Consider the following 26435-nt stretch of genomic DNA (forward strand, 5'->3'; position numbering starts at 1 on the left):
CTGTGTAGTTTACTGTAGTTTCAGACAAATTGGATACCCCAATGCCACATTGGACATATAGGCCAGCCTACTGTACCTAAAACAGGCACTCAGATGTGATAGGATTTAATTTGAGTGACAACAGGTTGAATGTGAGATGATGACATCTGATAGTGCTCTGTCTTTGGATTATTATAGCTAAATCATTGCTTTATAGTTTTTAGAAACCCAACCTCTGTCTGCTCAAGACATAGTGATGCTTGTCAAGACCCAGATAATTTAGCTGTTACACATGGATGCATATAAGGCTATCTGAGGCTGAAGGACAACTAGCAATGATGTTGTATATTCGCTACAGTATCTCACTGGGCGGCTGTTTCTCTGAGGGTTCTGATGTAGAGACACAGTAATGATATATTGTTTTCGTTATAATTTTTGTATTATTAGAGTACCCAATTAGCCATAGGGTTTCATGTTTTATCACCAGGGTTTCATGTTGTGTTTCTTGTTGATGCTTTCATTGTCTGCCACCAGTCTTTTCACAAAGAATAAGGTTGTGTTCATATTCATGTCTTTGTGCTAATCTGTTTGCATTGTCACTCTTTCCTTTTGAACTGTGGCACTTGTTTTGTGCTGTTTAACTTCTAGGATTAGAGACGTGAACAGAGTGTTAACACTGGAGAAACAAAGAATGGAAAAACCCAGAGAAAACAGTCTGTGGAAGTGATGAATTGCTTGTAGCATTAGCAAAGGCATCTGAAAGGCCTTGCTTGGCCCTGGTTAATAATTGCAATGCTGGTATACTAGACTGGTTAATATAAGCAGAGCTGCAAAGTTTCAGTTGGTGGGAAGAATGTGCATTAGTATAATTTGGTAAAGTAGACTACTTACACTATGCTTATTATGTCTATGTTCAGAGACTATGATTTAAAATTTACTTATTACAATGTATATAATGGTAGAGAGGTGATGTGGAGGACACCATATTAGAAGGAAGATCCCTCTCCTCTGGGATATTTAGGGGACATTTACACTTTCAGAGTGTAACTGTCTTTTTTACTCTGACCCTACTCATAGTGGACTGAGTCTGCATGCATTGAGTTAACTGTGTCACCATTACTGGCGTGGCATTATCTTCCATGATTAATGCCTGTGTGAAGCCAGATATCACTACACTAATGTCAATGTCACTTCCACATCCTCTTTCTCATATCAAGGAGGATGTCACATTGAGTTGGGTTGTCATGATGGTTGATTGTTCATGCCTCTGTTCAGCAGCTGCAGAAGGGGCCTAGCACTCACCTCTGACCTTTTAATAAGGGAAGTGCTCTCCTGGGCCAGGGCCCAGGATTCTACTGCTAAGTGTGATCAATCAGCACCATGCATCACGCTGAGTCTGACCACTCTGATCACTTCTTAACTCCATGTGTGAAATCTGAGTAATTCTCTGACATCTACCACCCTCAGAGGAACTCATCATGTTGTTATAAAACCACAGTGAGAGTGATTCTCATGAAAGTCCAGGTTATATAGCTAAATAGTTGAATTGGTAGGAGAACAAAAAAAACAATGACTAGGTATATGTCTAGATTTCAGATTATCATTTTTAAATTTTAGCCTTCTGTATAATGGCATTTATATTGATATACTAAGAATATGCTACTTGTTCTTTGTTCGATTATCATTCTACAATGTTACTTCACTCACATTATGTTCATATTTCTACATGAATATTTGTTTGAGTTGAATGGCTGTAATGAGCTACAGTTGAAGTCGGAAGTTTACATACACCTTAGCCAAATACATTTAAACTCAGTTTTTCACAATTCCTGACATTTAATCCTAGTAAAAATTCCCTGTTTTAGGTCAGTTAGGATCACCACTTTACTTTAAGAATGTGAAATGTCAGAATAATAGTAGACAGAATGATTTATTTCAGCTTTTATTTCTCAATTAGTATTTGGTAGGAATGTCTTTAAATTGTTTCACTTGGGTCAAATGTTTTGGGTAGCCTTCCACAAGCTTCCCACAATAAGTGGGGTGAATTTTGGCCCATTCCTCCTGACAGAGTTGGTGTAACTGAGTCAGGTTTGTAGGCCTCCTTGCTCGCACACACTTTTTCAGTTCTGCCCACAAATTTTCTATAGGATTGAGGTCAGGGCTTTGTGATGGCCTCTCCAATACCTTGACTTTGTTGTCCTTAAGCCATTTTGCCACAGCTTTGGAAGTATGCTTGGGGTCATTGTCCATTTGGAAAAGCACCCCCACAACATGATGCTGCCACCCCCGTGCTTCACGGTTGGGATAGTGTTCTTCGGCTTGCAAGCCTCCCCCTTTTTCCTCCAAACATAACGATTGTCATTATGGCCAAACAGTTCTATTTTTGTTTCATCAGACCCCATGTGCATTTGCAAACCGTAGTCTGGCTTTTTTATGGCGGTTTTGGAGCAGCGGCTTCTTCCTTGCTGAGCGGCCTTTCGGGTTATGTCGATATAGGACTCGTTTTACTGTGGATATAGATACTTTTGTACCTGTTTCCTCCAACATCTTCACAAGGTCCTTTGCTGTTGTTCTGGGATTGATTTGCACTTTTCTCACCAAAGAACGTTCATTTCTAGGAGACAGAATGCGGCTCCTTCCTGAGCAGTATGACAGCTGCGTGGTCCCATGGTGTACTACAGTTTGTACAAATGAACGTGGTACCTTCAGGCATTTGGAAATTACTCCCAAGGATGAACCAGACTTGTGGAGGTCTACAATTTATTTTCTGAGGTCTTGGCTGATTTCTTTTGATTTTCCTATGATGTCAAGCAAAGAGGCACTGAGTTTGAAGGTAGACCTTGAAATCCATCCACAGTTACACCTCCAATTGACTCAAATGATATCAATTAGCCTATCAGAAGCTTCTAAAGCCATGACATCATTTTCTGGAATTTTCCAAGTTGTTTAAAGTGTGTATGTGTATGTAAACTTCTGACCCACTGGAATTGTGATACAGTGAATTATAATTGAAATAATCTGTCTGTAAATAATTGTTGGGAAAATTACTTGTGTCATGCACAAAGTAGATGTCCTAACCGACTTGCCAAAATTATAGTTTGTTAACAAGAAATTTGTGGAGTGGTTGAAAAACGAGTTTTAATGACTCCAGCCTAAGTGTATGTAAACTTCTGACTTTAACTGTATGTCCCATGCAAGTGATTATCTTCTTTTGTTTGGTTCTCTTGTCAAGGTCATCTCCACTTGAATGCTATCTTTGTTTCCCCTCCGCTTCATGCAATGAAATACTGGAATCGATGAGCAACTTTGTAACCGCACAATTCTTTGGGAAAATGGCATTTTATTGCAGTGGAAGATAGAAAGCTGTGTGTTGATCAATAATATTTCACGGCTGCTGTCCCCTGCGGTTATAGGGGCTCAACCAATTTGTGGTAATAGGGGTCAGCTCCATCTGGAGTGGTGTTTACATTCTGGCCTTCCGCAGGCCATGTCCTCTACTCAATAGTGTCACACAGACAGACACACACAGTGGACATCATACAGTCAGTCTGCTCCCTCCAAGATCTCTATGTTCTGCATTCCAGTCAACCTCCAGTGTCTAGCATGTTCAGAATGTCATTCTTCTGTTAGAAAAAGAGACAGAAGCGTACAAAGACTAAGTTGATTGATTTGTTCCCTTGCCTGTTATACTTATTAAGTTCTACACAGCACACACAATGAATGGTCCTTTATTTTCTAATTCTGTTCGAACGTATCACTGCAGAGATGTGTTATATTGTTGGGAAGTGAAAGTTACATCTGCATGTTACAATGCTGGAGCTGTAATCAGTCTTTGTTGGGAACGCTGTCAGGCACAACACCTGGACATAATTACATGGATATTCTCAGACGAGCACAGTAAGATTCATAGACATACTCATATTGATTTTGTAGTCAGCTAGTGACAAAGATATGGCATATATTCCCTACAGTTTGAAATGAAACCGACTCATACAACTGTTTAATTGCATTATGTGCTGTTTCTGTCCGTTTTTGTGATCATTAGAAGCATTCAGCGTCCGTGCTGGAGCTGGTCAACAGGGCTACAATTAAGTGTACCCCTTGTCTGTCATTGGTGCCAAACGACAGTGGCTTCCATGTCATCAACACTGCATTTGAAGCAGTTTACCTCAACCTTACCATAAAGATATGGGACAACTAGGGTATACAGAATGTGTCCTTCAAACACTAACACAAGTCATCAGCGGCACAGAAGGATCTCTTGAGTTCACTCAGTTTGAATGGCCTGTATATGTTGATTTTGAGCAGTAGCATTAGTTTTGGCAGTGCTTCAACGCTGGGTAAACAGTAGATTCCAAAATTACCCAAACAGGATATCCACACTTGCATTGGTAGTGATTGACTTTCAGGTGTAAGTAGAAACAATGATGTTCCAATAGCTGAAGAGAATAACCCTGTCAAAAGAGTAAATCTGAGCCATATAAAGATAGATAATAACTGAACAGAAGAGCTATCAACAGCAATTTGCCAGATGGGCATACATTGGTTTAAATTGCTTCGGTAGTTACTGTATGAATTAGTCCGAAAGGGACACTGCACGGTAGTACAGGCAGTGTGGCTGCAAGTCTAACAGTGTTTCCTACTATCTTCCTGGATGAACAGGGCTTAACTTGGAATGCTAGCTGTGTAAACACAGTGCTCAATAACATGATAACACAGTCTCCATTGGGAGGCACAAGATTTCTGTCAATTTGGAGATCAGTGAAGCAGGGACAGTAAGAGGGAGAGAGGGGGTGATCTTTCTCGCTTTAGGTCCCCATTTTTGTTCATGGTCTTTTTCATTCTAAAACGTCAATCGATTCGGTTCATTTCAGTTCTCTCTATGGATCGATATGAGACTGAGGAAAGAAAGAAATCCAAAGGTGTCAATGGTTCCTGCAATCTTGAGGTAATAGCAGGGGGTCTAAGGAGCTGTGCTCTCTGCCAATAACAACTGGCTTAAGCTGGGGAAGAAATGGCTGCTATTTTCTGCTGTTTGACTCAATGAGCTGTGTCAGGACCTCTTGAACACACTCTCACCACTGACTGGTTCGTCAAACAGGCTGGATATGTGAGGATATCAGGCCAATAGCCTATAATAGCAGTGGTATGTGTGTCTGTGTGTGTGTGATATGAAGTCCATTTCCTCCTGAACTGTCATTGTTGTCAGTATTGTGTGTGGCATGCGGTTGGTCTGTTGGTGGGGGATGAACAGCTGACCACACCCACACTGTCTGTCTCTGTGTCCGTGTTCTCTCTCTCGATCTCTCTGAGACACACATGCTGCAGTAGGAGCACTGTTCACATAGCAGTTTTTATGCTGCCTCTATTATAGGGCCCTATAAAATCAGTTATATATTTTGCCTGATTCCATTTCTGTTTTCCCCTGTTTCTTTTAGATTTTAGATTTTCACTCTCAAAATCACACTTTTTTAATATAAAACCACTAAATTGGATGTATGTCCTCAACAATGCTTAAACCACATCAGGAGACCACTTTTGAGGTCTGGGATTTTGTGTGTGTGTGGGGGGTTAGGGTGTAGTTACCATTTAATTCCACTGCTCAACTAGCAAGAGTTTGTTGTTTGGAGGTGTTTTTGTAGCACACATGGATTGACCCAAATGATCATGTTATCATTCTGCCAGGTATGCATGGGCTACTTTGTAGTTAACATTGAAATGAGAGGGTTTTTGGGAAAGCCTTTCCATCTACCAGAAGACTTAGCGTTAGACACCTGCTTTGCACATTAGCAACAGTCATCAAAATTGCTAAGACGTTATAATCCATCAGATATTTACTGAATTCTAGCACATAAAATGTTTTACTGGCACGGACAAATAATGAATGGAGTTCAGGGAATTTGGTGGGATTTCAGGTGTTTAGTTTATAAAAAAAAAAGTCATTTGTATTTCGTAGAATGCACTCATATACATTTTCGTATTGTAGCAGGTATCTTTTTCATATTTTGTGTTAAATTGTAATGATATGTGCCTCATTTGCATAAACACACTCGGTGTATTTGCATATATGATTGAATTAACATGAAGAGGTAGAACAGGGCTGCAACCACCTGCTCTGTTCTACCCTACCTGCTCTGTTCTACCCTACCTGCTCTGTCCACCCTACCTGCTCTGTCCACCCTACCTGCTCTGTCCACCCTACCTGCTCTGTCCACCCTACCTGCTCTGTCTACCCTACCTGCTCTGTCTACCCTACCTGCTCTGTCTACCCTACCTGCTCTGTCTACCCTACCTGCTCTGTCCACCCTACCTGCTCTGTCCACCCTACCTGCTCTGTCCACCCTACCTGCTCTGTCTACCCTACCTGCTCTGTCTACCCTACCTGCTCTGTCTACCCTACCTGCTCTGTCTACCCTACCTGCTCTGTCTACCTTACCTGCTCTGTCTACCCTACCTGCTCTGTCTACCCTACCTGCTCTGTCTACCCTACCTGCTCTGTCTACCCTACCTGCTCTGTCTACCTTACCTGCTCTGTCTACCCTACCTGCTCTGTCCACCCTACCTGCTCTGTCCACCCTACCTGCTCTGTCTACCCTACCTGCTCTGTCTACCCTACCTGCTCTGTCTACCTTACCTGCTCTGTCTACCTTACCTGCTCTGTCTACCTTACTTGCTCTGTCAACACTACCTGTCTCCTGTCAACACTACCTGCTCCGTCTACCCTACCTGCTCCGTCTACCCTACCTGCTCCGTCAACACTACCTGCTCTGTCAACACTACCTGGCTCTGTCAACACTACCTGCTCTGTCAACACTACCTGCTCTGTCAACACTACCTGCTCTGTCTACCCTACCTGCTCTGTCTACCCTACCTGCATCCCCCTGCTCTGTCTACCCTACCTTCTCTGTCTACCCTACCTGCTCTGTCTACCCTACCTGCTCTGTCTACCTTACCTGCTCTGTCTACCCTACCTGCTCTGTCTACCTTACCTGCTCTGTCTACCCTACCTGCTCTGTCTACCTTAACTGCTCTGTCTACCTTACCTTCTCTGTCAACACTACCTTCTCTGTCAACACTACCTTCTCCGTCAACACTACCTGCTCCGTCTACCCTACCTGCTCTGTCTACCCTACCTGCTCTGTCAACACTACCTTCTCTGTCAACACTACCTGCTCCGTCTACCCTACCTGCTCTGTCCACCCTACCTGCATTCCCCTGCTCTGTCTACCCTACCTGCTCTGTCTACCCTACCTGCTCTGTCTACCTTACCTGCTCAGTCTACCCTACCTGCTCTGTCTACCTTATCTGCTCTGTCTACCCTACCTGCTCTGTCTACCTTACCTGCTTCTGTTTACCCTACCTGCTCTGTCTACCTTACCTGCTCTGTCTACCTTACCTTCTCTGTCAACACTACCTTCTCTGTCAACACTACCTGCTCTGTCTAGCGTACCTGCTCTGTCTACCCTACCTGCATTCCCCTGCTCTGTCTACCCTACCTGTTCTGTCTACCCTACCTGCTCTGTCTACCCTACCTGCTCTGTCAACCCTACCTGCTCTGTCGACCCTACCTGCTCTGTCGACCCTACCTGCTCTGTCAACACTACCTGCTCTGTCAACACTACCTGCTCTGTCAACACTACCTGCTCTGTCTACCCTACCTGTTCTGTCTACCCTACCTGCTCTCTCTACCCTACCTGCTCTGTCAACACTACCTGCTCTGTCAACACTACCTGCTCTGTCAACACTACCTGCTCTGTCTACCCTACCTGCTCTGTTACCCTACCTGCATTCCCCTGCTCTGTCTACCCTACCTGCTCTGTCTAACCTACCTGCATTCCCCTGCTCTGTCTACCCTACCTGCTCTGTCTACCCTACCTGCTCTGTCAACACTACCTGCTCTGTCAACCCTACCTGCTCTGTCTACCCTACCTGCATTCCCCTGCTCTGTCTACCCTACCTGCTCTGTCTACCCTACCTGCTCTGTCTACCCTACCTGCATTCTCCTGCTCTGTCTACCCTACCTGCTCTGTCTACCCTACCTGCCCTGTCTACCCTACCTGCTCTGTCCACTCTACCTGCATTCTCCTGCGCTGTCTAGACTGGCTCATTAATTTTTAATCTGAGGACACCCTCAGATTAAAAATCAACATGCTTGGCTCTAGATTACACCTATCTAAACATATAGATTTTTGTACTTTTTATCTCCCAAATTTTGTGATATCCAATTGGTAGTTACAGTTTTGTCCCATCGCTGCAACTCTCGTAAGGACTCGGGAGAGGCGAAGGTCGAGAGCCATGCGTCCTCCGACGACCCTGCCAAGGCGCACTGCTTTTTGACACACTGCTCACTTAACCCGGAAGCCAGCCGCACCAATGTGTCAGAGGAAACACTGTACAACTGGTGACCGAAGTCAGCTAGAGGAGTCGCTAGAGCATGATGGGACAAGGACATCCCGGCTGGCCAAAACCTCCCCTAACTCGGACGACACTGGGCCAATTGTGCGCCGCCTCATGGGTCTACCGGGTCGCGGCCGGCTGTGACACAGCCCGGGATCTAACCGGGATCTGTAGTGATGCCTGTAGCACTATGATGCATTGCCTTAGACCGCTACGCCACTAGGGATGCCCTTATCTAAACATACTTTACATTGTTTGCGAGATCAGACATAATATCACTATAATCTGTGTGTCCATTTTCAGAAGTTGCTTTCATTTCAGCGCATCTAATTTGTAAACATTTCAACTGTATTAAATTATTACTTGTGTAAGTGTTGAGACGGTGCGTTAACTCCCAGATGAAGCATTCTTATAGATACAACGGAAAGACAATGTATTCCATTGAGCCCATTTCAGACATTACCAAGGTGTGTTTGACAGGTCATTATATACATTTCTGCAGTGGGAACATTTACGGGAAAAAAATGACAGGCAGATTTTACATCCCTCAAACACAGGAAATAGATGGCTGAAAAATACAGATCCTCAGGTGAGCGGGGAATGCACGTTGCTATGCACATACACAGGCAGAGAATTATGTTTGCCTCCAGAAAGTTGCCGGAAATACAAATCATTGTGCATTCTTCATGTCTTATGATGAACTGGGGCAAATGTATTAATATTCAATACATTTAGTTGATTTCCTACTAAGTTCAATATATTTTTAAATATTGTTTAATTCCGTTTTAATGTCTGGATTCGTTGATTTCATCTGTGTTTTCTGCATTGCAGATTTTATAGGGCCCTACATTTATCTAAAGAGGAATTTATTGTGACAGTTTGGTTTGAATGTAATCAGCTTGAGCAGATGTCTACCAGCAACAAGTCCACCTTTTCACTCTCAATAACATTGCTGTAAGGAATCTATAATGACCTTTTGTTAGGAGCTGAATATCAACCTGCTATGCTACCACCTATGCATGTACACACAGATGCACACATTCAAACACACACAAATGACACCCGTTAGAATAACACTTAGATACATAATACTAGTAACATTAACAATAACAGTAACCTTCAGTAACAATCAACCATACTGGGCGTTAATTACAGTATTACAGCATCTGCCATTAATGACCTCCGTCTATTAACAGTGCATTCATGGTGGTGAGTGCAGGGGGAAGAGCCCACCAGTGACAGAGTGCTGCTGTTACAGGGAGCTGCTCCTCTGCCCAGCCCTCTCCCCTCCTTTCCTCTCCTAGCCTTCCACAGGAGAAGGCTATGATGTAATGTGCCTGCCACTGATAGAGCAACCCCCTCTCCTGCTTTTGATTTCCCCCTCCCCTTCCTATTCGCTGACTGCTGCTGCTGAGGCTGCTGGTAGTGGTGGTAGTGGCTCAGTCTGCGAGCCGAGCGCTGGTTTGGTTCAGCTGCAGCCCTGGGCATCTCTGGGGATCCCTGCAGAGCTTCTGTTACTCTGTCACCGCCTGACTGGGAGCTACTGGTACAGACCACCGCAAGACCTTGTCCTCTATTGCTCAAGGTAACTCGTCTGGCTCACCACAAAGGAATAGATTGTAAAGAGCGAGGAAGGGAGAGAGAGACAGAGAAAGAAGGAGAGAGGAAGGACAGAAACCTGGCTTGGTGTCCAGTCAACTGCTGAATGAATCGGTCTGTGCGGTGAAAGCTTTTTGTCGCTGTAGTGCTGGCTGCCATGGCAATAGATTGAATTCTGCTCCCTGTGGCTTCTGCTGTCGCACCCCACTCCCTCTCTCTCTGCCTCCCTCTCTGTGCATGTAGGAAGGTGTTGGTTATCATGGTTAAGATGGGATGGATTCCTGTGCTGGCTCAGAGCTAATTCAGCATGTCTAGTGGAGAGCTACATTGGAAAGATGATTCCTGTTTCCCAGGCAGATTTTATGGAGAATAACTGTAAGCTTTCTTCTCCATTATTTAGGAGTAAGCATTTTTTCCTAAAAGAACAGAGATATAAGGTTACTGTTATATATTTTTTTGTTGTACTTAAGAAATCTTCATTTTTCTATAACAATGTATTTTAGGTTGTTAGTTTTGAGTGGAATAATTCTTTTCTGTCTATATTCAGTATATAATTTTTTTTCATTTCTGAAAATGTGGGCGTGTGCATGGACAATGTGTGATACAGTAGGAGTAATCTGCATGAATGCAGATTCTTTTCATTTAGGTCAATGATTGTTTTAAAAGTGGAGGTAGATTGATGACGTACGGGTTTTATGCACCGTGCTTACGTCACCACTTTATCAAAAATATCCTCAGCGTTTGGATTTCTGGTGCAGCGTTTGTATTTCTGGTTCAAATTGCATTTAGCTGGTGAATTCTTACTGGTTACCTGGGCTAAATGCTGGTACTTGGTCTGATGCAATGTTAATATTTCATGTCTCGTCTGCTTCACATGTGGACGTGTTCATAACTAATTCATCCAAAGGATTTTCCTCTTCTACTGTCAGAGGAGAATACCTCCACCCATCTGTACCCACTAACCCCTCTATGCAATGAAGCCATTTAATATGATCACTTATTCTCTTACTATGTTGCTTGACATTCAGGCCACTATATTGGTACTGTTTTAACAATTTGGAAATTATTTTCTCAGATTTTCCGATCATCCATTTCTATAAACCCTAAAACCAAACACAAAAAGGTGTGAATATTGGGGGATCCTTTGTGCAGAGAGGATCTCCTGTAGAGAACAATCCCCTGCTTTGATTGGTCAGGTAACATCATGTGGGTTGTTGGGGGGTCATCCTATGATTTCTTCATGGGAGAGGTCATGTTTACAGTGAAGGTAATTGGCTCCTTGAGCCGTACCATACATAGCATCCAGCCTGCATACAGCAATGCGCTTCAGGGAGCAGGCTGTACTCTGCATGCGTGACATACTGTAGAGAGCTGAAATTAAATTCAAGCTTTCCTTTTGTCATTTTGACCTTCATTTTTATTGCCTGATGGACAAAGTGACGTTAACAGAGAGTGGGCCAATGAAGAGCTCATTAATGTGTTATTTTAGCCAAATGATCGTCCCCTGGGAGTGGTCTCACCCGGACAGAGCCTTGAATCTCTTTACTCAAAAATCTCCACCCCTTTGCAGAGGTGACACTATTGATCTGTGGGTTTAAAAAATGCTGATCTTACACCACCAGTATGATCTCTTCCAAGGAGGTGATTCTGTAAATGAAGGGCTTTGCTCATTGCACTTGTTAGCTGAATATAGCAACATGACAGCAGGTGTTTTTTGTGTGAAACCATAAATAGTCTTGTTATGGAAATGCTTTCCAATTAAGAGAGTAGCAAGGGAAGACCTGTCTGTCTCTGAGATGTGGTGGATTACTCTATACGACAGTTTACACATACTCATACCTTAGTCACGGAGAAAGCCTGGTGTCACAGGGGTTGCACAGACAGTTGACTTCCGATGGTATAGTATCTTACTACTATAGCCTACAACTCAAGGTTGTGGGTTGGATATTATAGAGAGCAGCCCTTTTATGTTGAGGTTATGTCTTTATTGTAAAAATGTTATAAAGCATATTCATGTATATGGTATTGTATGTGGTCACTAGTATAACATTTATAAAGTTAATATGTCTGACTTTTAAACAGTAGTTGAATTGGCTTCTCAGGCCCATTATTTCAAGGCAGAATCGAATGACTATTTTACAAGCTGAACTCCAGAAGCAGAATCAATATGCTGTACTTCATTCTTTACAAAGCCTTTATAGGACTATTTCACATTCTTTTTGCTTCAGACTACACATCAGTCTGTTGTGCTGAATAGAAGCTGTTAGTCATTTATTTTCATTAGTCAGAGTTAATTAGTGCTTTATTTCAGCCCCCCAGAGGCCTGCCTTGTATTAGAGACTTCCGTTTTCTATGAAGCAGCTGGGTTCCTGGATTCACCAGACCTTCTTATAAGTGCTGACCTCCCCTGCTCCCCAGAAGCTCCTCACTGGCCCCCACCCACCTCAGAGTAGAGCACCTCAGCAGTCCCACATAACCTACCGCCAGGGAAAGGTTTGTACTGGTTTTAAGTATTTCAAATGAGAAAACCTTTCTGCTGAGTTAGAGTCAACACTCCTTTTAAATGTTGTTTTTTTTTTTTTTCAAAATAGCATTTCAGACCAATTTATTTTTGTCCTTAGTCAAGTCATATGATCAGGTAACACCCCTGGCCCTAATAATAACTACTGTGGTACAGTATCAGATCACTGGCCAGGAGAGAGCAGAGCGATTTGCTTAATTAATTTCTCTGTATTGGAGTGAGGAGGACATGCGATTTTGTTGCATACCATTAGAGGGATTATAGTTGCGGAGATATGAAAGGGAGCCACTGCTGTCTTTGATATGGACATGGAGGGCCACCTGAGGAGCACAGGAGTTTTTCTCTCCCCAATACCCCATCTGAATATTGAACAGGTGCTTGTTCTAGTGAAGCAGAACATAGATTCTCAATACTGACGAAGAGAAATGCGGAAAGTGTTTCACTACCAACTCGATTAACTGTTTGTTATTCGTAACTATTCAATATTTCACAGCAGCGATTAAGTCACAAATGTAGATGCTCTATATACGATAAAACAGAGAGCGGGAAAGAATGCTTGAGAGAGATGGATGATGCACACAGCTGATACAGTGACCAGATGACAGACAGGGCTGGAGACAGAGAGGGATGTTGTTAGACTGATGAGTAATGGGAGTGACATAATGTATCTTGAGACAGAGTAGCATGCATGGAATCAGCATTCAAATGAAAGGACATGTCATGTAGTGAGTCACACAGATGATCATAAAGCTTCTCTCACAGCACATCCTGGGATGGAGCGGTGGGATTGCCAACCTGCTAGAGGGCATGCATCGTGGTCCACACTACACCTGTCCTTAGGAGATACAGTGGCGTTTTTGGTGGTGGAATAAGGCTTCTGGTCAGGGAATTACTGTTTTATAATGCTAGATTATAATCATGGTGTTGGGTAGATGGAGGATTTGTCTTCAATGGCTTGTGACAGGCTATGCCATGCCACCATACTGATGTTATTAGGTTGATACTGTACAGCTCATCAGAGTGAAATTCCAAAATAGCTCAAGGTTACATTTCATCATCCATAGCAGAAACAGGCCATACATTACCCTTCACCTAGCCCTGTGACATCATCAGCCATCTGAGAAGTACATGGCTGTTTATGCCACTCTAATGTGACTGGCTACAGCTCTCAGGTTAAGATGACTCATTCATCCCCACTATTGTGATACAGTGCCACTCCTGTCTGTACTTTTCCAGAGAACAAAAATATCTCTGTTCACAGTAATAACGCTGACCTGTGAGAAGAATGGCTTAGGTTCAGTTCTAATTTGCAAATACACTTGTGTTAAAATCATGTTCTGTTTTTAACATGCGCTAATTCAGTCTAAAGTATTCAACACTTTGTTTGTTGGTATAGAGCGAATAAAGGCAAACCATCACTCATTTCAATGTGCCGGTGACAAGTTCAGATGTGATCTAAAGGACAGTTTTGTCATAAAGTTTTAACCTGAGAACAGAAAGTGTGTGAGTAGAGACCTTGGGTTCATAGTATCTGTATCATGACAGATATATCATTTAATAACGTTATGTATTTCTGTATGGTTTTCTTTTCTGAAATGATACTGAGGGGAGGTAAAGTGGTGCCATGTTATTGAGGCTGGAGTATTTGTCGTTGTCTACAGAGGTTAGAATCACTGAGTTAGGGTGGCTCTCTTCTCAAATCAAATTTGATTAATCACATGCGCCAAATACAACAGGTGTAGAACTTACAGTGAAATGCTTACTTACAAGCCCCTAACCAACAATGCAGTTTAACAAATACGAATAGGAATAAGAAATAAAAGGAACAAGCAATTAAAGAGCAGCAGTAAAATAACAATAGCGAGACTATATACAGGGGGTACCGGTACAGAGTCAATGTACATGGGCACCGGTTAGTCGAGGTAATTGAGGTAATATGTACATGTAGGTAGAGTTATTAAAGTGACTGTGCATAGATAATAACAGAGAGTAGCAGCGGTGTAAAAATGGGGGGGAGCAATGCAACTAGTATGGGTAGCTATTTGATTAGATGTTCAGGAGTCTTATGGCTTGAGGGTAGAAGCTGTTTAGAAGCCTTATGGACCTAGACTTGGCACTCCGATACCGCTTTCCTTGTGTTAGCAGAGAGAACAGTCTGTGTCACGTCCTGACCAGTATAAGGGTTATTTGTTATTGTAGTTTGGTCAGGACGTGGCAGAGGGTATTTTGTTTATGTGTTTCGAGGTGATGGTTTATGTAGTAGGGTGTTAGATTTATTATTTCCGGGTTTTGGTTTATGTTCTATGTTTTGTATTTCTATGTTCTTTTCTGGTTTGTGGTATTTCTATGTGTAGGTTAATGGGGGGTTGGACTCTCAATTGGAGGCAGGTGCTTTCTCGTTGCCTCTGATTGAGAGTCCTATATATGGGTAATTGTTTGGTGTAGTGTTGTGGGAGATTGTTTCTTGTTTTGCCTGTGTGAGCGTGACAAGACTGTTTTGTTGTTCGTGCGTTCTTCATTTTGTTATTTTGGTGTTATTTTTATTTAAAATAAATAACAAGATGAGCATCCACATTCCTGCTGCGTTTTGGTCCTCTATCCCCGACGACAACCATTACACTATGACTTGGGTGGCTGGAGTCGGACAGTTTTTAGGGCCTTCCTCTGACACTGTCTGGTATAGAGGTCCTAGATGGCAGGAAGCTTGGCCCCAGTGATGTACTGGACCGTACGCACTACTCTCTGTAGCGCCTTGCGGTCGGAGGCCAGGCAGTGATGCCACCAGTCAGGATGCTCTCGATGGTGCAGCTGTAGAACCTTTTGAGGATCTGAGGACTCATGCCAAATCTTTTCAGTCTCCTGAGGGGGAATAGGTTTTGTCGTGCCCTCTTCACGACTGTCTTGGTGTACTTAGACCATGTTAGTTTGTTGGTGATGTGGACACCAAGGAACTTGAATCTCTCAACTTGCTCCACTACAGCCCCGTCGATGAGAATGGAGGCGTGCTCGGTCCTCTTTTTCCTGTAGTCCACAATCATCTCCTTTGTCTTGATCACGTTGAGGGAGAGGTTGTTGTCCTGGCACCACACGGCCAGGTCTCTGACCTCCTCCCTATAGGCTGTCTGGTTGTTGTCGGTGATCAGGCCTACCACTGCTGTGTCATCTGCAAACTTTATGATGGTGTTGGAGTTGTGCCTGGCCGTCCAGTCATGAGTGAACAGGGAGTACAGGAGGGGACTGAGCACGCACCCTGAGGGGCTCCAGTGTTGAGGATCAGCCTGGCAGATGTGTTGTTACCTACCCTTACCACCTGGGGGCGGCCCGTCAGGAAGTCCGGGATCCAGTCAGGAAGTCCAGGACCCAGTTGCAGAGGGAGGTGTTTAGTCCCAAGGTCCTTAGCTTATTGATGAGCTTTGAGGGCACTATGGTGTTGAACACTGAGCTGTAGTCAATGAATAGCATTCTCACACAGGTGTTCCTTTTGTCCAGGTGGGAAAGAGCAGTGTGGAGTTCTGGATCCACATTCATTTTAAAGAAGCATTCCATAAAATTCGTTGCTGCTAATTGTTGAAAATGGTATAATCATTACACATGCAGTGCACACCAGACCACGACCTTCTAAATTCCACACCATGATGATGCTGTGTGTCTGCTGAAGGCAAGGTGAGATGGAGGGACAGAGAGAGAGGTTTCTACACAGCTGTCTGTAACAGGTTCACGCCACATCAATCACAAATGTTTCTCCAGATAGAAATATCAGTGTTTTGTAACATTGGAGGAGCAAAGAGTGCAGATGTTTATATTGTTTGCTTGGAGATGAAACCTAAACATTATCCTGAGGATAATGTGGTCTTTAATATCATCAAATAATCCCTGAGCACAGAGGTAACATTGAGCAGCTAGCCTATATCTCTTGTCTTATTGGTCCTGTCAGCCGCACTAGTGAAATAGAGACCTGTTATCTGGTGTTTTCTCATTAGGCTAATATGTGTAACACAGACTTTTATCATTGTGCTGTAATTTGTACACTGTTTGTAATTCATTTGTACAAAGTGACCTGTCAGCATTTCCTCTTGGTGTGAGATGCACAGAAAATATGAATATATCTTATGCCTTCTATTTCACAGGTAGCGTTATGTGAAATTAGTCTTTTGGTTAGCCTATCTGCATTCCCTCCATACAGTAGCATATGTAGACTGGAACGACTCCAGATGGAGTCCAGCGAGATCTGGTCAAATCTATTAATGGGATCCCAGACAACAGAAAGAGCCCTCATGATCACCTCTGTCTCCATTTGTTTAACTAGTTTGATCCATGTTTAGACGTCTGCCGGCCTCGGTGAGGGGTTCCTTCTGAGACGTCTGGTATAGGCAAGGACAGGTGGTCTAACTCAACTATAGAGGTACACTGTCTGGCTTCAGAATGTGCTGCAGTGTAGACAGTCTTTTATAGTACAGGACTGACAGACTGAACGTGTAACAACCAGCCGGTGTCCAGTGTCTGTAAATAAGACGGCTGTAGGCTAGCCTTGCCATAGTAGTCCTAGTAGTTGTCATGTGACCATCATGGAATCTCAACCCCATACCTTCTCACCGAGATGCCCAGAACTGCCATTCCCATTCCTGACACCTCTAAACCTAGCATTCTGTCTGCCTCCTTAGCACTGCAGCCCAAAGTACATTAGCACCCACTAGTTTAGAAAAAGGAGTCCCCCTCTCAACAGCCTGCTGTCTTACACTTCACTGTGTTCACATGGATGGCTTTTTATAGTTTCAAAAGTTATTTTACACATCAGAGACTATCCAAAAAAAGAAAGAAAAGTACACTAAGTGTGAAATTGGACTGCTTCCATTCCGTTTGCATTAAATGCACCTGTTTTCCACTAGGCGCTCGTGGTTGTTTTGGTTGATAAAGGAAGAAAGCATGTGATGGCTGAGTGATATGATTTGTCAATTTTCAATTCCATTTCAGCATTCTCTGAGGCACTCACGCAGGAATAACAGCATTCACTAATGCTATTCAACTGAGCGCTAACTCCAGGCTGTGTCTATTTAACATGGCCAGTATGTGGTTGCACTAGAAGACAGTGGCCCCTTTTCAGCGGATTAAATGGTCTCTTAGTTCTAAATTAAATTCCCACCGAGACTTGTTAGCGTCACCAGTTCTGTGGAACTCAGTGTCATGGCCTGAAAGCTTGTCCTTGGCAGTGGGTTGTGTATTATTTTAGTAGGACTTCGTGACACCATCCTGTCAGGGCTAGCCTCATACACTGCTTCCTATGATTCATATATAGAATACACTCAAGTGGTTCCTCTTAACCAGTTCACTTCTTCCAATTAATACTCTGATACTCTAAACAAGTTGGGCAAGAGAAGCCTAGATTTCCCACAGAATTTTTGAGATATGATCAACAGTATTTTTTTTATGGATGTAACCTTAACCCACCAATATCATTCACGGACTTAATAATAGGCCTACTTTTGTGTGAAATGTTTAACTGTCAGGGGACTTCACACTATATAGCTTAGTCAAATGAGTTTTTATATATTTTTTTATTTAACTAGGGAAGTCAGTTAAGAACAAATTCTTATTTACAATGACGGTCTACACCGGCAAAACCCAGACGACGCTGGGCCAATCGTGCACCGCCCTATGGGATTCCCAATCACGCCCATTTGTGATGCAGCCTGGAATCGAACCAGGGTGTCTGTAGTGACACATTAAGTACTGAGATGCAGTGCCTTAGACCGCTGCGCCACTCAGGAGCAGTTACATAGATACGTATATGAAGAAAGTCAAATACAAAGGGACTTTTTGATTGAATTAAACAGGTGTAGGTTTTTCTTCTTCAACCCACTTCTTAATGGTTCCATTGTTTAGAGTGGTAATTCTAGTTAAGCCTGGTTCATACATCAGATAGTTTGATTTCTGGTTCTAAGAGAAGACCATTCTGTGGGTGTATCCTGTCCTCTCTTTCTTCTCCTACTTCTGTAGAAGCAGTATATCAGAGCCCCTGCTCCCTCCCTCTCTGGCAGCAGTGTGGGAGGGGAGGGACTATAGTGGAGAGTGGCCAGAGAGGCAGGCTGTACTATGACAGCATGTCAGACTGTTAGAGAGAGAGCAGACAGACACAGAGCAGGCAGCAGGAGCCCTTTAACTACTGCTACTCTAACTGCTCTACATGGATAATCTACTGGCTGTTCTATTACCCATTCCCTGAAGGGCATTTCTCTCTGAGTCACCCTAAAAGGAACCTTTTCTTAATCTGAAGACCATTTTGGTACAGAGCTGTGCAGGAAAGAGAGTAAGTACAACCCACTACTACAGAGGCAGCCCTGTATTCATTAAGAGTGCAGAGCGTTGCCTCAGTTAATCATTGATGTGTCTCCTGGGGTTTTGGTTACCTTGTGAAATGGACACTGCTGTCATTCTCCTGCCTCTCTCTGCATTATGGGCTATTTTATCTCTCGCTCTCTCTCTAAGTACAGAGGGCTAAAGTGGGTGTGTGCTGCTGACATGAGACAGCCTCTCCCCAGTATTTTTTTAATAATAAGGGGATAGCAGAGCAGAGCTGCTTCTTCTTCCACCTCTTCTTTGTATTCGTATTCATATTCGTAGTAGGTAGCTAAAGGCTTGGGTGTGTTTATCCTAGGTCTTCCTGCCTAAAGAGTTGTTGGTGTTGAACTATTTTTTTATTAGTATACTGTAAGGTGTGTGTGTGTGTATATATATATATTTAAGTACAGCTATTTACCTGGGTGTGTTCACATTTAAAGGCCTGTTAGACTGTGCATGAGCGTCCATAGTAAGGCAGTGGTTTTTCTAGTGGAGCTGACGGCTCAGTCTCTCCAGCACAGAGAGCGTGTGACGGGGAATGGGGCCTCTCTCTACAGATAGGAGTGAGCGAATGTGGCAGGCAGTGCACTCACATCCTCTACCAGCACGGGAACTTCCTGTGAACTCTGTGGCATGTGGTAAAGTTGGTTTTGTTAATGAAGGGAAAGAACAAACATAAAAAACAACATCAGATCTCATTTGAGAGTGTGTTGGCGTGATTATGCCTCCCTTAGTGGTTGAGAGCTGTGCAGCAGGACTGTTGTTGGGGTTGTGATGTGATGCCAGTCAGTGGTTTTTGCTGTGGGTCTTGCAGGGCATCTTCAGGCCAGAGGCTGCAGGTGTTACTGTGTGAAACTCAAACCTCCCACCCTCACTCTGCTGGCAGCATAGCCGTGACATAATGCCTGCCAATGTGTTAGGTGTGTTCATTATTACAGAAATTGAAACTGAATCTATTCTATGAAGATGATTAACAAGCCAACCTTTGTTACACTGTGTGCCTTTCTTTGGAGAGGGAGGCTTTATCTTACTAGTGCACACTGGTCAGTGCCTACTTTTTTGTTACGATAGGGTGTCCACATCAACCTATTCGGCACTACATAGCCTAGATACAGTATCACTGGAGTGCAATATGAACCACTATGGAATGTGAAGTATCTCTCAAAGGCCAGTTCATTTTAGCCTGAGGGTGTAGTCCAGTTATGTGACTCGACAGCTGGACATGTGATAGCCGTCACAAACATGGACATGCTATAGGAGACAAAACAAAAACAGCAACTGTAGAACTACAGTAGAGATATTCAATATTTTTACAACAAACAGTCAAAGGGGGTTCCTATCAGAATGAGAGGACAGGACAATTAATATATTCTTCAAACAGAGTGAATTCTGTTTCCTAGTTCATTTGGAAATGTGTCGATTTCCATGTCTGATGCGCATTTGTGAGGAGAAGAAAAGCCTGCCTGTGCTGATGACCTTGTCCCGGTGTTTTCTTTTGGTCTGATCCGTAAAGACAACAGCTGGCAACAGCATTCTGGGTACAAAAGCCTTGACAATGAACTGCCTGTATGACGCTGTCACAAAGAGTTTGGCTTGTTGGTAAAGGACGGTGCCTGTTATATCAATAACTCAAATCCACACTCTAGCTACTCACTTCTAGCATCCCATTGGGAGATTGACATCTCATTGGGGCACATATTCTATATACTGTTAATGGATGGAGTCTATACCCTTAGATATGAACTGTAGTCTAAATGTAGGTTTCTATAGTGGTATTCTCAATGCCAAAAGTAAAGATTAAATATCTAGTTTGGATATTGTGCTTTGACAATAACGGTAATTGATCATGTAAGGCCTAAAGTCAATATTATTTCATGGCTGTTTTTAGCTACAACCACTACATCCAGATTACCCAGCTCTCCCTCTGCACAGTGGAAGGCCTTTCTTGATTTGCTGTTCCAGCAGCTGAGAGGGGCACAAAGCAAAGAAAGAAAAGCAGTGCTTCTGTGCACTGAAGCTTCACAATGTGATCGCAATGGACAACCTGTTACAGATTAGTGATTGGGCTCAGAGAAAAGAAGAAATATATCACACTGTAGTGTCTTTGCACAGCACAACTCTCCCTGGCCCCGCTCTAGCACAACTCTCCCTGGCCCCGCTCTAGCACAGCCCTCCCTGGCCCCGCTCTAGCAGAGCCCTCCCTGGCCCCGCTCTAGCACAGCCCTCCCTGGCCCCGCTCTAGCACAACTCTCCCTGGCCCCGCTCTAGCACATGCTTCCAATCACACTCATCATAATCCCAGGGGTCTTTTCTCAGCATTAATCTGATTCCTCTTCATCTGTTGTCTTAGGCACAGTGACTCAGTACCTGTCAGTTTGTGTGTGTTCGTGTGTGCATGTCTACGCACTTGCTTGTACGTGTGTGTGTGAAATGGATCATGCAATTCGTTCTGGTAGTAAAAATGAGGAATGTAAATAAACTTCAAACCTCACTCAACCCATCAGCTTAGTTTACTGAGGAACCATATTAAGTAATGTGAGTGATCTGAAACACTGTCTCTCTGAGGACCCATCCACCATTATTAAATTTGACAGTTGAGCCGTCGTTCTTATTCAGAGTGACTTACAGGAGCAATTAGGGTTAAGTGCCTTGCTCAAGGGCACATGGACAAATGTTTCACCTAGTCGACTTGGGGATTCGAACCAACGGCCTTTCGGGTTACTGGCCTAGCACTCTTAACTGCTAGGCTACCTGCCTACCTATTATGGTGACTGACTGATACTGGATGTTTGTCAACCCCAGCTGGGACTGAGGCGCTATAATAAGGGTCTTAATGTGAGAGAGCTGTTCAGTTCTGCTGTGGTGTTGGTGGATGGATTGCATGAGTGAGAGAGGGGTTAATAGCAGGAAGAGGGGGATGGGATGTGGCGTGGCCAGCCACTTGTAACCTGAAGGTTAAACATGGGCCTTCAGGGAGTGCTATTGCTGTGTACTTACTGATGGGAACTCTGCAAACAGGCATTCAGGGAGCTCAGCTAGCAGTCGAGTGTTGTCCCAGTCCAGAGCAGTCCAGTCACCGTGGCAAGATTTGGGAAATGGCTGTGGACATGGATCCTAGGCAGAACCCTGTGTTTGCTTGGCTGTCTCAGAGAGCCTCAGATCTGTCTCTTAACCCCTTTGAGACGTGCACAGAAACACGCCACATGTGTACTGTGAAGTGCCTCAGGCTTATTTTAACTGTAACGTTACACAGGCCCTTGGAATAGTTTTGAGAAGACATTTGGAATATGTTTACACGTGGGTCAGCGTTTCTCATGTGTCCGTGTGAGAATGGCAAAATTGTCTTCAGGGCGCACTGTCCGTCACCCTCGGGTTCACATCGGTTCTTCTTGCATGTCCATGTTTCAAGCATTATACTGTTGTATTTTAAACAGTAGTGAGCTGGGGAATGTGAGTTTCTGTACCTCTCTAACTAATGCTCGACCTGGAGGGGAGCTAAATGTGTGACCTGCATACTCCAAACGTGTCTATATGAAGTGTTTGTCACTTGTGTTGGTATGCCCCTCTCTGATGCCAGTGTGAGAGCTCCTGTATGTGATGATTGGAATCATCCTTGGCCAATAGGAGCCTCCCCCTCCCCCGCTGCAGTGATTGGATCATGACCTCCCAGCATTCCAGGTTGTGCTCTTTATGCAACTAATGGCGCTGCTGACCCTCCCAGACATTCCAGCTGCAGACCACTGATCAAATTAGGCTTTTAATTGCTTTTCTACTATAAACAAGTTTTTTGTGATAATATGTTCTTTATCAATTATCCAATTATGTGAAGGCCAACTGAACATTTAGCCTATGCCTAGCTGAGAAGTCACATGCTCATTACTGTGTTGTTGGATGATTCTGTCCTCCTCTAACCTACCAAGTGTCTAATGGAGAATGTCGGTCACATGTTATCCAGTCAGGAATCCCTGCTGATAGTTAGGAGTGGGAGGCGTGCACAGAGGAGAACAGGGAGGAGAGATGCTGGTATTTAGTCATTGCGTGCGTAGCTGGAATCCACAAACGAAGGAGTGAGTGAAGGTACTATGCTGGCTTTATCCCCCTAGTTCACTTCTCCATGGCTGTGTGCAGTCATGAAAGAAGACCTGCGCTGCTCTCTGCCTCGCTTCACGTCTCGCTGTATGAGCGTGACGCACACCAGAGCTGTAACATTTTACAACCCCTCGCCGAAAGTCAAAGGCTCTGCCAGCTATGCCTTTCTTATGCTAATGCAGACGAGCCCTCACTGTAGTTAGCCTTGTGTTAGGTTAGCATATGACAGCTCATGTCATGACCCACTTAGCAAAACTTTGCACAGAGCAGCACCTCATAAAATATAGGCCTACCGAACTGTTTTACAAACTCCTTTTACAGCGTGATCGTTTAACAACATGATAGCATACTGTACTGTTCTTTTTATCTACACTGCACAGTATGAGGAGTGAGGTGAACTGCATGACTGATAGTAGACAGTGGCAGTCTAAAAGCCACTTATGGAAACACTGTAACCTAGGTAGGCAAGCATTGCAGGTGTTTGAGGTGAGAGACACAGTAGGCACAGTTCAGTCTGAATAATTAATGGTACTGGATCGAATATGTGATATATGAAGAGCCAGGGCAAGACATCCAGGTGGCCTTTTGAAAGATGGCCACCCGGATGAAGACGAAGATCCCGCTCTTATCCCGGTGCTTTCTCGTGGTGTGAGTGACTGCAGGGTTCAGATAACTGTCCTTTCCTCTCTCCACCCTGGCACCTGTCCACTCAACTGTCTGCCTGACTACACAGGTCTGGGCAGCCTGGGAGGGAGACAGTTATAGATTTGCTGCTGATGCTGCCTGGGGTCCAGCAAGGCTTTCAGACATCTGGGGGAATGGAGCTGCTTAACATGCAGGTAGCAGCTCACAGGAAGGAACTAACGCTTTTGATGCATTGATGCTCATTTTCCCCACTGCCGCCAGCATGGTCGGTGGGACAGAGGAACAGAGAGAGGGCTGCTGGTTAATTGGTTCAGGTCATAAAGATATTTTCATGCTGTCTTTCTTCACAGCTCTGCTTTAGTCTGTAAAAGACTGCTCCTCATGCTCCTGAATTAATAAACTAGGAAAAGGGACCTTCTTGTGTTTATTTGGAGGCTGCTGTACTATTTATTGCGATGGGGTTGCCCAAAAGAAAGAGCTACGCTGTGTGTTTGCTTTTTTACTGAACAACAAAGCAGCAGAGCCTTGTTTTTCAAGTTCCAGTTCACCCTTGAGTTGCAGGGTATTTTGGGAGATTACCTTATATGGCTCCTGAAAGATACTTTATGCTCATTGTCTGAATTATGTCTTCTTCAAATGACTGTCTTCCTGCTGTTCCCTCTAATCAGTTGACTCTGGATCCAGGCAAAAAAAGAAAACCTTTGGTTTGTTCAGTCCCAGCTCTAAGGTCAAGCAAGTCGTCTAGTCTACCCAGCTGCATTTAGTCTACCTCATAGATTAACCTACAAAATGTCTCAGATAATAAAATAGGTTATCATTGTTCCAGTTCTGCACATCATCTTTCTTTTGTGTATATTGGAAATTCATGGCTACACACGTTCCTTCTTCATAATTCTAGACTCACTAAAGCAACATCTATCTTGCTCTGCTCATGTCTGGAAAGGAGATTGCATCAGAGGGCTTGACCTGTGGTATGACATGCCCTGACCCCTATGTTGTGAAAGTAGGTGAAGATGTCTGAGGAAATTCTATGTGGGCTTGGCTCTAATATGGTATTGAAGAGGCTCAGCTTTCCTGTAACAGATCATTTCACTGCCATCTCTCCATGACATCAGCTCCCACCTCCATGCCTGCAGCCGCAGGGCCCTGCACAAAGCTGAGCTGTGTGGACGTGTCAGGACTCTGATTGGATCTCACACGCATCATCCACTGCACTCTACGGCTGGGCCCTTCACTGCAAACAAAGGCCACAGGAACTTCAAGGGTCCTTTTGAAGTTCACTTCACTCCGTACTACATTAACCAACAATCCTCTGCAGAGCCAGTGAAAGCAAATTGAAAGCTAACTCCCTAGCAAAAATCTGATATAAAGGTTATCAACTTATGCATTTTAATGCACATTATGCATGTATCTTTGCTCGGTGTCAATGAAAAGGAGAAATTCAATTTATATCCTTTTTCTTAATGACAAAGTTTCATTTGCACTCTACTACTTCAGAGTGCTAGTTATCCGCACCATGCTACATAAGAGATCTGCCTGTATGTACATGCAATCAGCTGCACTGAACAGTGTTATCTGATAGGCTGTCAATCCCCTTATTATGCTTGTCTGGTTAAGTAGAGCGGGCAGTCAGCCTTACTTTAACTCATCTAGCCCAGCACAACTTTTTACTGAGAAATATGAAGAAAACAGATTCAGGGGAAAATGTAATAGAACAAGCCCTCTAATGTGAAGAGGTAGATGATCGTCAATTAGACATAAAATTATACATTTTAGTATTAAAGGTGCAATATGCAAAAATCGCTCTGCCATTTCCTGGTTGCTAAAATCCTAATAGTTCCCCTAATTTCAGTTTGTGACAAAACAAAATCGGAGAGAATCATTGTACCATCTAAACCACTGTGAAATGTCTCAATAAACAAACATTTTCAGCTATTTGAAGCTGGTCTAAAAGACACAAAAACTCAACTTAAAAACAGGAAGCATAGAAATAGCGCACATAGAACCGATCTAACACTTTTTAGACTTGCTTTCAATGAGAATGACAAATCTGTAACTCACATTTCTATGTGCATTTGGTCAGATTTCCTAAAAAGTTACATATTGCAGCTTTAAACAGAAGTTACAGTAGGAGCTGTATTACGCTTTAGTGTTCCATGGCTATCAGGTTGACACTGAGTGACAAGACCGCATCTCCTCCAGATTGCCAACCAGGCTGCCCCCTTTTGGGGTCCCCATTAGCTTTTGCAGAGGCAGCAGCTATTCATCCTGGGGTCCACAAAAACACACAACATGACAAGTAACAAAGCACTAAGACACTTAAACACTAAGACAAGGACAGTCACACACATTCGAAATACAACGACATACAAGCAATACAACAACAAAAAATAATAGAAACAATACAACAACAAAACATGATGTGTGTTAGAGTGTCTAGGTTTATTGGGTGCCACTGAGTGGAATGTACCCTACATATCTGTGTTCTAAAGTATTGATGACATGACTGGGATTCCAATGCCTCGGTGACTCTTTAAGAATAAGTAGCATACTATCGATCACTCCAACTTGAGGTCACTGCACGTGACACTCCACAAAAAAAAGGTCTGTCTGGTAGATAAAGACAACCTGGGGGCTTTGGCTGGTTCTTAGTATCATCCCCCACTAATTTCAAGGCTAAGAGAGAAGAAGAGGAACTTGAGCAACCACAGGCATCAGCAAGTCAGCATCTGCTGCTGCTGCTGCCCCAGGATCAGTAGCACTTGATTTACATATCTCTGTAAAACAGATTTTGTGACCCTGATTGGCAAAAGAATATCAGACAGGCAATCTTTTCACTGTAACATGGTTTACAATTCCATCTCAAAAT

The 26435-nt window shown here is 43.6% G+C and overlaps 1 protein-coding gene across 2 annotated transcripts in view; it reads left to right on the forward strand.

Annotated features, from left to right (window-relative positions):
* The first annotated feature begins 9810 nt into the window (after positions 1-9810).
* LOC106561177 (semaphorin-4B) overlaps positions 9811-26435 on the forward strand; it is a 100270-nt gene continuing 83645 nt past the window's right edge. Inside the window, exon 1 of one of the 2 annotated variants that reach the window (XM_014124850.3) lies at positions 9811-9961. The gene's annotated coding sequence lies outside the window, so the exon portion shown is untranslated. Of the gene's footprint in view, positions 9962-18565; positions 18801-26435 lie in introns of those variants that run through there. The other variant, XM_014124849.3, reaches the window with a different exon arrangement.

This window comes from Salmo salar, chromosome 10, assembly GCF_965601325.2.
Source record: "Salmo salar chromosome 10, fSalSal1, whole genome shotgun sequence".
In the NCBI taxonomy this organism is placed as follows: domain Eukaryota; kingdom Metazoa; phylum Chordata; class Actinopteri; order Salmoniformes; family Salmonidae; genus Salmo; species Salmo salar.